Raw genomic sequence first — 11,438 nt, 5'->3', positions numbered from 1 at the left:
GCAACTTTTACCTGTGCCTCCTTGAAATGTCCTGTGGGCCCACCCGGGGTTTTTATGACCACAGGCTAGACAGACAAGTAATACAATAGGATACCAGAAGGAAGAGTAATAAGTGGTAGAAGAGGTCAGGCTAATTCTGGTCAGGCCCCAGCAAGAGATATACCAGGGTGGAGATGATTCAGACTCCAGTGTCCATGGCCTTGCCCATGCGGGACAGTGAGCTTGCCACCCCATGTGGCTATGCTGAGCTTGGTACAGCAGCTCTGGTGAGGTCCATGTGACCCCAGTAAAGTTGTACGATTTGTGCAAGCACTGCCTTTAGAGCTCAAGCAGGAGAGCCTGGGTATAAGCAACCATCATAGTGAGGAAGAGAAATAAAGCAGAAATCAATGAAAAGTGGAACTAGAGCAATAGTACAATGGGTAGGGTGTTTCCCTGGCATGTGCCATCCCATGTTCGATTCCCAGCATCCCATATGGTCCCCCAAGCCTGCCTGGAGTAAATACTGAGCACAAGGCAGGAGTAACCTGAGTACCACCAGATGTTACACACACATACACACACACACACACACACACACACACACACACACACACACACACAAACTAAGATAAATGAAAAGAAATGGTACAGAGAAGATTTCATTCATACCAATTTCAAGTCCTGTAAAGTTGCCAGGTGGACAAGGGTGGACAAAGGTGGGCAGCCCACTTTTGCAGAGAGGGCCATGGGACCATGGGGAGAATGGGGCTCCAGTCTGCCTTCACAGCCTCAGATTCTTGATGACAAATGTATGCTTATGGGCCGAGCGTGAAGTACCAGTGATCCAGGGGGAGAACAAGGCCTGGTCTTTGCCAGACTTTTTTTTTTTTTTTTTTTTTTTGGTTTTCGGGCCACACTCAGTGACGCTCAGGGGTTACTCCTGGCTATGCGCTCAGAAGTCACTCCCGGCTTGGGGGACCATATGGGACACCAGGGGATTGAACCACGGTCCGTCCTAGGCTAGCACTTGCAAGGCAGACACCTTACCTCTAGCGCCACCACGCCGGCCCCTTGCCAGACTATCTTAAAGTTGCTAAGAACTGCAAAGAGGAACAATGTTGTTAGCTGGGCTGCAGAACAGCCTCTCTGGATGAGAGGTGGGACATGGGGCCAAATGGGAGAGGAAACACTTCCAGTTCTGGACACTGGAAGATACTATACAGGTCTTAACCAAGTGACCTGGGGCCAGAGAATGTCTGTGAGATGCACCTGGTCCGACTTTTTTCAGCACTTGGTCTCAGTTTTGTTTGCACACAGTTCAAGAAGCCAGAGCTTCCTGGTCCCTTTGAGCTGAAATAAGCCCCCTTGCTCCCCAGTGCCCTCTGCCCACCCAGTGGTGCTGTTTTGGGAGGAATTAGCATACAGGGCCCAAGAGATAACACAGAAGTAGGGCATTTGCATTGCAGGTGGCCGACCCAGGACAGACCTGGGTTCAGTCCCTGCATCCAATATGGTTCCCCGAGCCTGCCAGGAGCGATTTCTGAGCACAATGCCAGGAATAACCCCTGAGCACCGCTGGGTGTGACCCAAAAAACAGAAAAAGAAAAAAAGAACTTAGCTTTTCTCCACCTGGGTCTAAGTTCAGCCATTTGGACTTCAAACGTGCTCTTAAGATTTCTCTGATGGGGGCCAGAGCTATGGTGCAGCAAGGGCATTTGCCTTGCACGCAGCTGACCAAGGAAGGACCTCAGTTCAATCCCCCAGCATCCCCATATGGTTTCCTGAGCCAGGAGTTATTTCTGAGCTCAGAGCCAGAAGTAACCCCTGAGCATTACAGGTGTGGCCCAAAAATCAAAAAAAAAAAAAAAAAAAAAAAGCCCTTTTTTTTGCCTTACCAAAAGGTGGATGGACCTTTGATCCATGGTTAGTTTATTTCACAAAGGAGGCACCACAGGGCGGGAGGGGATTGGGACTAGCAGGTCCCAATACTGATCTTGGCTTCTGAACCTTGGTATTTTTATTTTATTTTTATTTTTTATTTTTTGCCACACCCAGGGTACTCACTGCTTACTCCTGGCTCTGAGCTCAGAGATCACTTCTGGTGGAGTTTGGGACTGAACCAGGCCAAGGCTTTTCTATTCACAGAGGCCAGGGGTGAATACATGTCAGGGATTAGTTCAGAAAAATGCAATTAAAATGCCTTGTTATGAATGTTTTCGGTAGAGTGAAAGCTGATGTAAGACATTACCTGATTCATAATTACCCACATTTCCCCACAGTTGGCCAACCTCCTTTTCATTTATTTTCTCCTCCTGCCCTGGATTTCTTTTTCCTTTCTTACCTCCCAACCTTCCTTCCTTCCTTCCTTCCTTCCTTCCTTCCTTCCTTCCTTCCTTCCTTCCTTCCTTCCTTCCTTCCTCCCTCCCTCCCTCCCTCCCTCCCTCCCTCCCTCCCTCCCTCCCTTCCTTCCTTCCTTCCTTCCTTCCTTCCTTCCTTCCTCCCTTTCCTTCCTTCCTTCCTCCCTTCTTCCTTCCTTCTTTCTTTTCCTCCCTTTCTTCATTGCTTTACCTTCTTCCTCCCTCTCTCCCTTATTTTTTAAAGCAAATGTCTCTCACACTGTTCTCCTACCCATATATTTCAGAGGAGCTTAGAAAAAATGACACTTTCTTAGATAACCAAGACCCCATTCTTACAATTGACTGAATTAATAATAATTCACTTATATCACCGAGTACCTCATTCCCAGGGAGGTTTTAAAAGTCATCAATGGGATTTCCACAGCTTCATTAGGGCAAAATTATACCACAGATAGCCTTATTAGATTTTTCAGAAAATGTCCCATAAACTCAGCTTCAATTTTCATCCCATTACTGCATGCTATAACCTTATGCCTTCTGCTAAATCATTCGTCTCTCTCTTTAATGTTTATCCACTTGGCGTATATATTTAGCTGGTCTCTCCTTAGTCTTTGCTAGCTGAGCTCCCATATTCGCTTGAACCTTTCCTTATTAATCTCTGTCACCAGCCCCTTACTTACTTGGGGCCTTTTCTCTGAACTTCATCCAGGGGGTGTCTCCACATCCTGGACCAGATGTGGTCATCTCACCCCAATTCAGCTGCCCCCACCCCCAGCCCTTCTCTGAATGCTCCTTTCCAAACCGCAAGGGCCTGCTTTTCCATCATGTCATGACAGAAACAAAGGTCTTGTTTTCTGCTCTCATTCCCAGATAGTCTCTGGCACTGCAGCATATGTTTTCTCTTCCTGCAGAACATCTGTGCCTCCAGATGTGACAGACACAGTGTTCTGGAAGGAGAGTTTGGACCCTGTCTCTCTCTGAGACTCCTATAGAATGTTCTGGAAAAAGAAGGGTCTTGGCCCTGCCCCTCTCTCTGAGATCCCTGGTGACTGATTCCCTGCTTAGTCATGGCAACTTCCTCACCCCAATATCTGATAAAAGAAGGGTCCCTCCTACTTTAACAGGAAGGTTGGCAGCTGAATGGGAGTGTGTCAAGAAGAGGTTTACCAATGACACTGCATGTGTGTGTCCATGTGTCTTGACTCTGTCCATTCGGGTACATTCAATATACAAAGAAAGGACATGCTCATTGCCACAGTTTAATCATCTTTCCTGTACAAAATTCTTGTCTCTACTCAAACAAGAGCTTAGAAAACATCACCGAGATGTCTTATTTGAATCCATAAATCATGAGCATTTCAAGTGGAACCTTCTCTCACGTATCAGTGAGACACATGGTATGGTATTTGCTTTTGTTTCCTATTGACCAAGGTCTAACCATTGTGATTAATACTGCACCTAAACAGCCTCCTCTAAGCACTCCTCATCATTTTAAGAAGAATTCAACTGTTAACTTTCCTCAACCTGCAAATGAGGAAACTTGGGGGTGCAGGGAAGTTCATGAACTTGCCTAAGGTATTAAAAACTAGAGAAAAGCAGGAGTGCTTAGAAAAAAAAATCAACTCCAGGGTTCATGTTCACAATCACAGGTGTGATTGACAAAGAACCCCCAACTGTGGTGTAAATTCAACAGCCACTGATGTCAGACACAGTGAGGAGTGGGGAGCCCGGGATCTGGCTGGGGGCCTCACTGCTCTCTGAACCCTTAAAAGCACAGTTGCTTGTAGGTGATCACCCCCCATTTTATGCTTATTCTTGCCTATGACAATTTGGATTCTTTTCCTCTAAGGAAAACTACTAGGTGACTGGCTAGTCATGTGTTCCCCTCTAAATTTCTTGGTCCTTAATTATCTAGTACATTACTAAATATTACTAGCTTTCCCTTAAATTGTCCTTCAAAACTCATGAGCTGGCAATACTTGCATTGGGCTTTGTTTTTGTTTCATTACACCCCTCCTAGAAAGCCTTCTCTGCTCCTTGTTTCTCTTCACCTCTTGCCCTTCATTATTGCTTGACCAAGCTCCTTAAAGCACTTTCCAAAGGAGCCGACCCTGCTCTGGAATAACACTCAGCTCTGCCTTTTCAAGTTCCAAACAGGGCAAACACCTTTCTCTGTCTTTTCCATCTCACAGCAGCTGCTCCTACTCTTCAACTGCCCCCTTTCTCTCCTCCACCTGGCTCTGCCCAGCACCCAGTTCTGAGCTACCAACTCACCTGTCTGCTCCCCCAACATACATTCCTGCCCCACTCTCTTAACTCTTGGAGTCTCTTTTTCTCCTCAGTGCAACTCACCAGCTTACATGCTACTGTGCTGTCTTTCCTGTTTTCAGAGGCAGCACAAATTGGTTTGCAGAAAAGAATGAATGTTCCATTAACCATCAAGCACTTGCTGGTAATACCACTCACCAATCCTGATGTTGGGTCTTGTCCCCCTACTTACTTTTTTATACGTATATTTCCTGAGTTCTCATTTCAAGTTAAGAAAGCTTCTAAAAAGTTAGAACCATGGCTTCAAGACTTTGCTATGTCTCAAAGAATTTCCCTAGTCAAAGGCACGGATGAAGCCAAAGAGGAATTTGCCTTGCACTTAGCCAACCAGATTTAATCTCTGGCACTCCATATGGTGCTTGAGCACCACCAATAATGATCCCTAAGCAGAGAATTAGGAGGAAGTCCTGCATACCACCAGTGTGTGCCCCCACAAGCATTGATATATACTTGAGAATTGGCATGATAGATTACATGGAATTAGATACCCTAGCCATCACCTTTCAATTACATAAACCAATTCTGAGCCAGAATTTTTTTGTTTGTTTGTTTTTTTGTTTTTGGGCCACACCCGGCGGAGGTCAGGGGTTACTCCTGGCTATCTGCTCAGAAATAGCTCCTGGCAGGCACGGGGGACCATATGGGACGTCGGGGTTCGAACCAACCACCTTAGGTCCTGGATTGGCTGCTTGCAAGGCAAACACCACTTTGCTATCTCTCCAGCCCCAAAAGATATAATTCTCAGAGACAAAAGAGGAGGGCTGGAAGGTCCAGCTCACAACATGAAGCATCACACAAAGAGTGATGAGTGCAGTTAGAGAAATAACTATACTGAGAACTATCCTAACAATGTGAATGAATGAGGGGGTAGAAAGCCTGTCTTGAGTACAGGTGGGAGTAGGGGTGGGGAGGAGGGAGATTTGGGACATTGGTGATGGGAATGTTGCACTGGTGAGGGGATGTTCTTTACATAACTGAAACGTAACTACAATCATATTTGTAATATGATATTTAAATAAAGATATTAATAAAAATAATAATTGAAGAAAAAATAATTTTACAGAAGTAATGAATAATTCAAATTCATTAATTCTGGTTCCTAAAGAAAAAGTTTCTGGGCAGAATTCCTATGAATTGCCTGCCCTCATATACTGTTTTAGTGCTAGGAAGTTTCCTGCAAGGGCTAATCTGTCCCTCTGATTCTGAAGAATAAAGACAGAACTCTGGGCTAGAAAAGGAGTGGATGAGTGGCACAGGCTTTGCATGGAAAAGGCCCATGTTTTATCCCATGGCCCCCTAAACACCATCAGTAGTAATTCCGGAGCACAGAACCAAGAGTAGGCCCCGAATTCTGCTAGATGTGGGTCCAAAAACCAAATCAAAATTGAAACTAGAAAAGATTAAAGGTGTATATACTTAGATTAAAAAAGGATAACAGTAGAAATAGTTAAGTTGTATTTTAAGTACAATAGCCAAGAATAGAATGAGTACATTTTTTTAACTTTCTTGCTGGTATTGCCAACAGGAAATACTTCTTAGTCATAAAAAAAGAAAATATGATGGTACTATTGATTCACTTCCACATTGTGCTTAACAAATGATATTAATGAGTACCCTTTGTTTCGAGTTGCCTACACATAACTTTAAAAAGTTTCAAGTCTTCTGTTTAAATTTAACTACAAGGCTTCATGGCTCAATGCATAAACTTTATATCTTCTATTTAAATCTTTTAATATCTTAGAGTGCCTTTTTTGCCCCCGAGTGCTTTTTGAATTACGTTTTGTCCTACTACATATATCAAGTATAGTAAATTACTCTAAAATAAAACAATTCACCATTTAATTGAACCTCTCGATGTCCATTTTAAGTCTGATAACAAATTTCAGAGGCATTAAATGTACTAATGACCCCAGATGAAGTATTCATTTTTACATAATGAATCATTTCTGATAGGTCAAGATAGCTTGCATTAATTCAAATACTTAACAAGATCCAGTTAGTAGTGCAAAAATGGAAATACAGTCCTTATTCAAATATCATAAATCTGAATTAGATAGCAAATGTGTACCACTATAACGCTCTTGGGTTTTAAAAACATAGATAATTTTCTATGACCAAGTTGATGACTTTTAAGTGAAGACAATAATATTTTCAAAAATACAATAAAAAAACATAAAGTGAGGGGGAAGGTGCACCTTCTCACAGTTTCTCTTTAGGAAAGGAACCTTGATACATAAGATGCAGCGGACAATACTACATAGAATGGCCACCTCTTATAGTCCTCTCTACCACATGACTTAGTACTCTAGATGTGAAAACAATGTGTATCCTAAAATGCTCCAGCCACTATCTAACCCTGAAACTTTCATTTAGCAAGGCCCACCCTCATTAGTGATGAAGTAGCTAGAAATTGAAAAACCTTCCAACTCGGACACATCGGCCCAATTTTTTCTTTTTTTTTAAACTTATTTTACTGTGTTTACTTATTTTTCTTTTCTCTTATTTTTTGTTTTCCCTTTCTCTCTCCTAATCTATATCTAAGCTAATTATCTTCTTAATTCAATTATTTCTTAAGAGCTCAGACCCATCCTATGAGGGTCAGGCCTCTAACAACTTAAGAATAGATCACTAATGCCTGTCCTTATGTGGGCATGAATTTGTAGACAGTGGACTCCTCTCTGAGTGCCAAACCTAAATGGTAAACAATCCGTGCCTATATACTATCCCTTCCTTCAGAAATCCTCTATCCTTTCATCCCTGGATCCTGATCTGATATCACTCCTTATTTAACTCTCTTTACCCTCAGTTCTTAACTCATTAGGTACCGAGACCAACCTCCTGCCCCAATAAGCTACCACTCAGCTCCCAAAGTCAAAGGACACCCTCTCAGCTCCACATCTTGTGCCCCAGCAAGAAACTACAACCAACACTCCTGCTGACTCATGCATTGTGGCCCTTTTTCTCACATACATCCCCAGATGTGGACTGTTGCATGATAACCGGATTCAGCTCCAGAAGGACCCCAGCGCAAAGACTCTACCTGATCCCTTTCTGCTGCAAATTATTTCTCAAACTGAACAAGAGCAGGGTGTGTGATAAAAATGTGCTCTGAATTTTACCCCCACAAGAATATCTCAAGAGACTTAAAGGGGAAGCCTATATTTCCTTTATATGTTTAATACCTGTATAATAATACCTCTTAGTCTGTTTATTCCCAAATGTTAGGTAGTCTCTTACATCACTTTTTTCTTTAATTACTTTTTTAAAATTTATTTTTATTTATTTCTTCTATTATATATATATATTTTTTCATTAACTTCACCTGTTTTGGTTCTGCTTGGTACAAAAACCTACAAGAAAAAGTCTTACCTGGGATAAAAGCTCAGGTCAAAACAAAGGCCGAAGGGGCTTGAGAGATAGCATGGAGATAAGGTGTTTGCCTTGCATACAGAAGGACGGTGGTTCGAATTCTGGCATCCCATATGGTCCCCTGAGCCTGCCAGGAGTGATTTCTGAGCGTAGAGCCAGGTGTAACCCCTGAGCGCTTCTGGGTGTGACCCCCCCCCCAAATAAAAGTGAAAAAAAAAAACAACTAAGACACAAAGATTGTGTAGCCTGACATTCTTACCCCAAATGCACTAGCAATATAATATTCCTTTTTGCAAAGGCATACTTAAAAAAGGGGAAAATTTTATAGAAACAAGCTCTTATCTACCAGGGATAAGAACCCATACATTTTATAATACAGTAGCACCTCCCACCCTGAACATGTGTCATGTGGACCCAACTTAGACTCCATGTGATCAAATAGCGACCATCCAACCCTGAGCCCTAGATCCCAGACATAGAACCACATAGTTCCCTGAAACAGCACCACGAACCAAACACCTCCTGGAAAATTCCTAATACTGCTCTAGCACCAACTTGCACCGGTTTTGATGACATCCTGACAATGAGGAAACGGCAACAACTTGATCAAAGAGCAGGTTGTCCTATCTCATCACCTAATGGTAAGATGAAATCAGAAGACATGTCATCATTTGATCTGTGCAAAAACCAAGAGTGCTAACTACAGAAGACTGACTTTGACAACCATGACTGAGCAGAACTTATCCTGGGACCAATAAGAAAGATCCTAGCCTAGGCTTTGGCCTAGGATTTGTACAATAACCAAGATCTCTAATTGCATAGGTCTGACTTTGACAACTTCAACGGAGCAGAACTTCTGGAACCATAATGAAAGACTCTATCCTAGGCTTCCTCTTAGGATCTGTGCAAAAACAAAGACCACCAATTACAGAAGACTGATTACAACAACAGTGATGAACCAGAACGTCCAAAACTGTAAAGAAAGACTTTATCCTAGGCTTCATCCTGTGAAAATACCAAGATCTCTAGTTACAGAAGCCTGGTTTTATCATCCACAACTGAGTGGAAAGTCTCCTGGCACCATGAAAAAAACCTTGGGGTGTGAAAATGAGCATGTATGGAGCCTGTAGTTATTCCCATGACAGTATGCTTCAAGGGCAGAGAAACCCTGTATCTCTTAGACCAAAGGAATTCCCTTTCTAATTTCCCCAATATTTACTGTGCCTATGGGGGGGGGGGACACAAAACCTTGCCACAATAGCCTTCCTTCCTTTTCTCTTTTCTTTTCTTTTTCTCATCCTTGTGGTTATTGTTTGGTTGTTGTCTTTGTTGCTGTGGTGCTTTTTGTAGTTTCTGGTTTGGGTTTTTTGTTTTGTTTTGTTTTGTGGGGTTTTTGATGTTTTTCTCCCCCCCCCTTTTTTCTTTTAAATTGATATTTATAACCTCTAGACAGACTCATCCTGGTTTTTTTTTTTTCCCCAAACCGAACCACATAAATTGAATCATCTTGTTTCACCTCATAAATCGAGGGGGAGAAAATGGATGGTATCAGGACCAAACAGTTGTATAAACATTGAGTAGAAATATAAAATGATCAGACTTAAACACAAAACCCAAAGTCAATGACAAAAGAATCAATACCCTATCTACAACAAGCTATACAAAGAAGGGACCAGTTATACTAGCAGCCCAGGGAGCAAAGTAGGGGTATATGAGATGCATGTTGGGAACAGGAGTGGAGGGAGGATAACACTGGTGATGGAAATGCCCCTGATTCAATGTCACATAGAAAAACATAAAGTGCCAAAATGAAGGTATCTATTGCAGCTGAAATACTTTCAGCAATTTTTAAGAGATGCTTTGCTTTTAAGTAAAATCATTTTATTATACCATGAAGCTTTATACCCAGAAATACATAAGAAGGCATATTTAATACTTTTGTTAAAATTAAGAATATAAAAGAGTAGATAACCTACATGAATACTAGATTCTCCAAAAAAAAAACACATTTTGTGAATAAGTCCTGATTGCTACAAAACAATGGAATTAGTTTTAGTTGTAAATGAGAATTAAGAAATTTGAAAGTTTCAATAAACTTTATACATACTCATAAATCTAGCCTATAATAAGAATTAAAATTAGTAAATTTCATGGGCAAAAAAGAAAATAAAACAGACTATAGATAAAAAAAATACTTCTTTCAAGCATTCACTGCATAAACAACTCAAAGAAATGTTAAAGAAACCATAGTGACATTTATTTATACAATGAACACACAGTATACAGAAAAGTCAAACAAAGCAATGTTAAACTCTTAGACTTATTAATTAGATTAACATATAAACCCCCCACAAAAAGCTACAATTTTTTACTGAACCTATTTAAAGGCTGACACAACATTACCACTCTTTGGGAAAGCAAGAAGACAAAGGCAATAGGTTTAAGAATCTTAATATTATTTATATTATTCCACACAATAATCCCACTCCTAGAATTTTTTTTTTTTTTTGGTTTTTGGGCCACACCCGGCGTTGCTCAGGGGTTACTCCTGGCTGTCTGCTCAGAAATAGCTCCTGGCAGGCACGGGGGACCCTATGGGACACCGGGATTCGAACCAACCACCTTTGGTCCTGGATCGGCTGCTTGCAAGGCAAACGCCGCTGTGCTATCTCTCCGGGCCCCCCACTCCTAGAATTTATCTTAACAAAACTGAAAATAAGTAATCAACACTAGGAACACAGTTTAAGTGATCAAGTAATGATCAAAATTCAACTGAAAATATCCCACAACAGAGAAATGGTTTAGTAAATGAATTAATACCAAAATTACCATGAACAAATATCAAAATTATCATGAATAGGAATCTGACTCAGCAGCAAAAGTACATGCCTTGCATGCAGGAAACTTGGGTTCAATCCCTGGCACTACAATAAAAATAAATTTAAAAAATCACGTTTAAAAATCACCAGAATGCAGGAGGGTTGTTCATTTTTATGACTGAAACCCAATTACAAATTTTTTGTTTGTTTGTTTGTTTTGGGTTTTTGGGTCACACCCAGCGGTGCTCAGGGGTTACTCCTGGCTGTCTGCTCAGAAATAGCTCCTGGCAGGCATGGGGGACCTTATGGGACACCGGGATTTGAACCAACCACCTTAGGTTCTGGATCGGCTGTTTGCAAGGCAAGCACCACTGTGCTATCTCTCTGGGCCCACAAATGTATTTTTAATTATGGTGCTTAAGTATATTATCATTAAAAAATAACAAAACATCAGAAAATTTCAGGACAAATAAAATTACAAAAAACAAATGACAATTAAAAAAATATAAAAACTATACTTCTAAAAAAATCACTGCTTTGGGATGATGGGTAAATATTTTCATCCAACCACACTTCCTTCATG

Source organism: Suncus etruscus, chromosome 17 (assembly GCF_024139225.1).
Source record: "Suncus etruscus isolate mSunEtr1 chromosome 17, mSunEtr1.pri.cur, whole genome shotgun sequence".
Taxonomy (NCBI): domain Eukaryota; kingdom Metazoa; phylum Chordata; class Mammalia; order Eulipotyphla; family Soricidae; genus Suncus; species Suncus etruscus.
The sequence above is the reverse complement of the archived record's forward strand: the minus strand, read 5'-3'. Positions refer to the sequence as shown.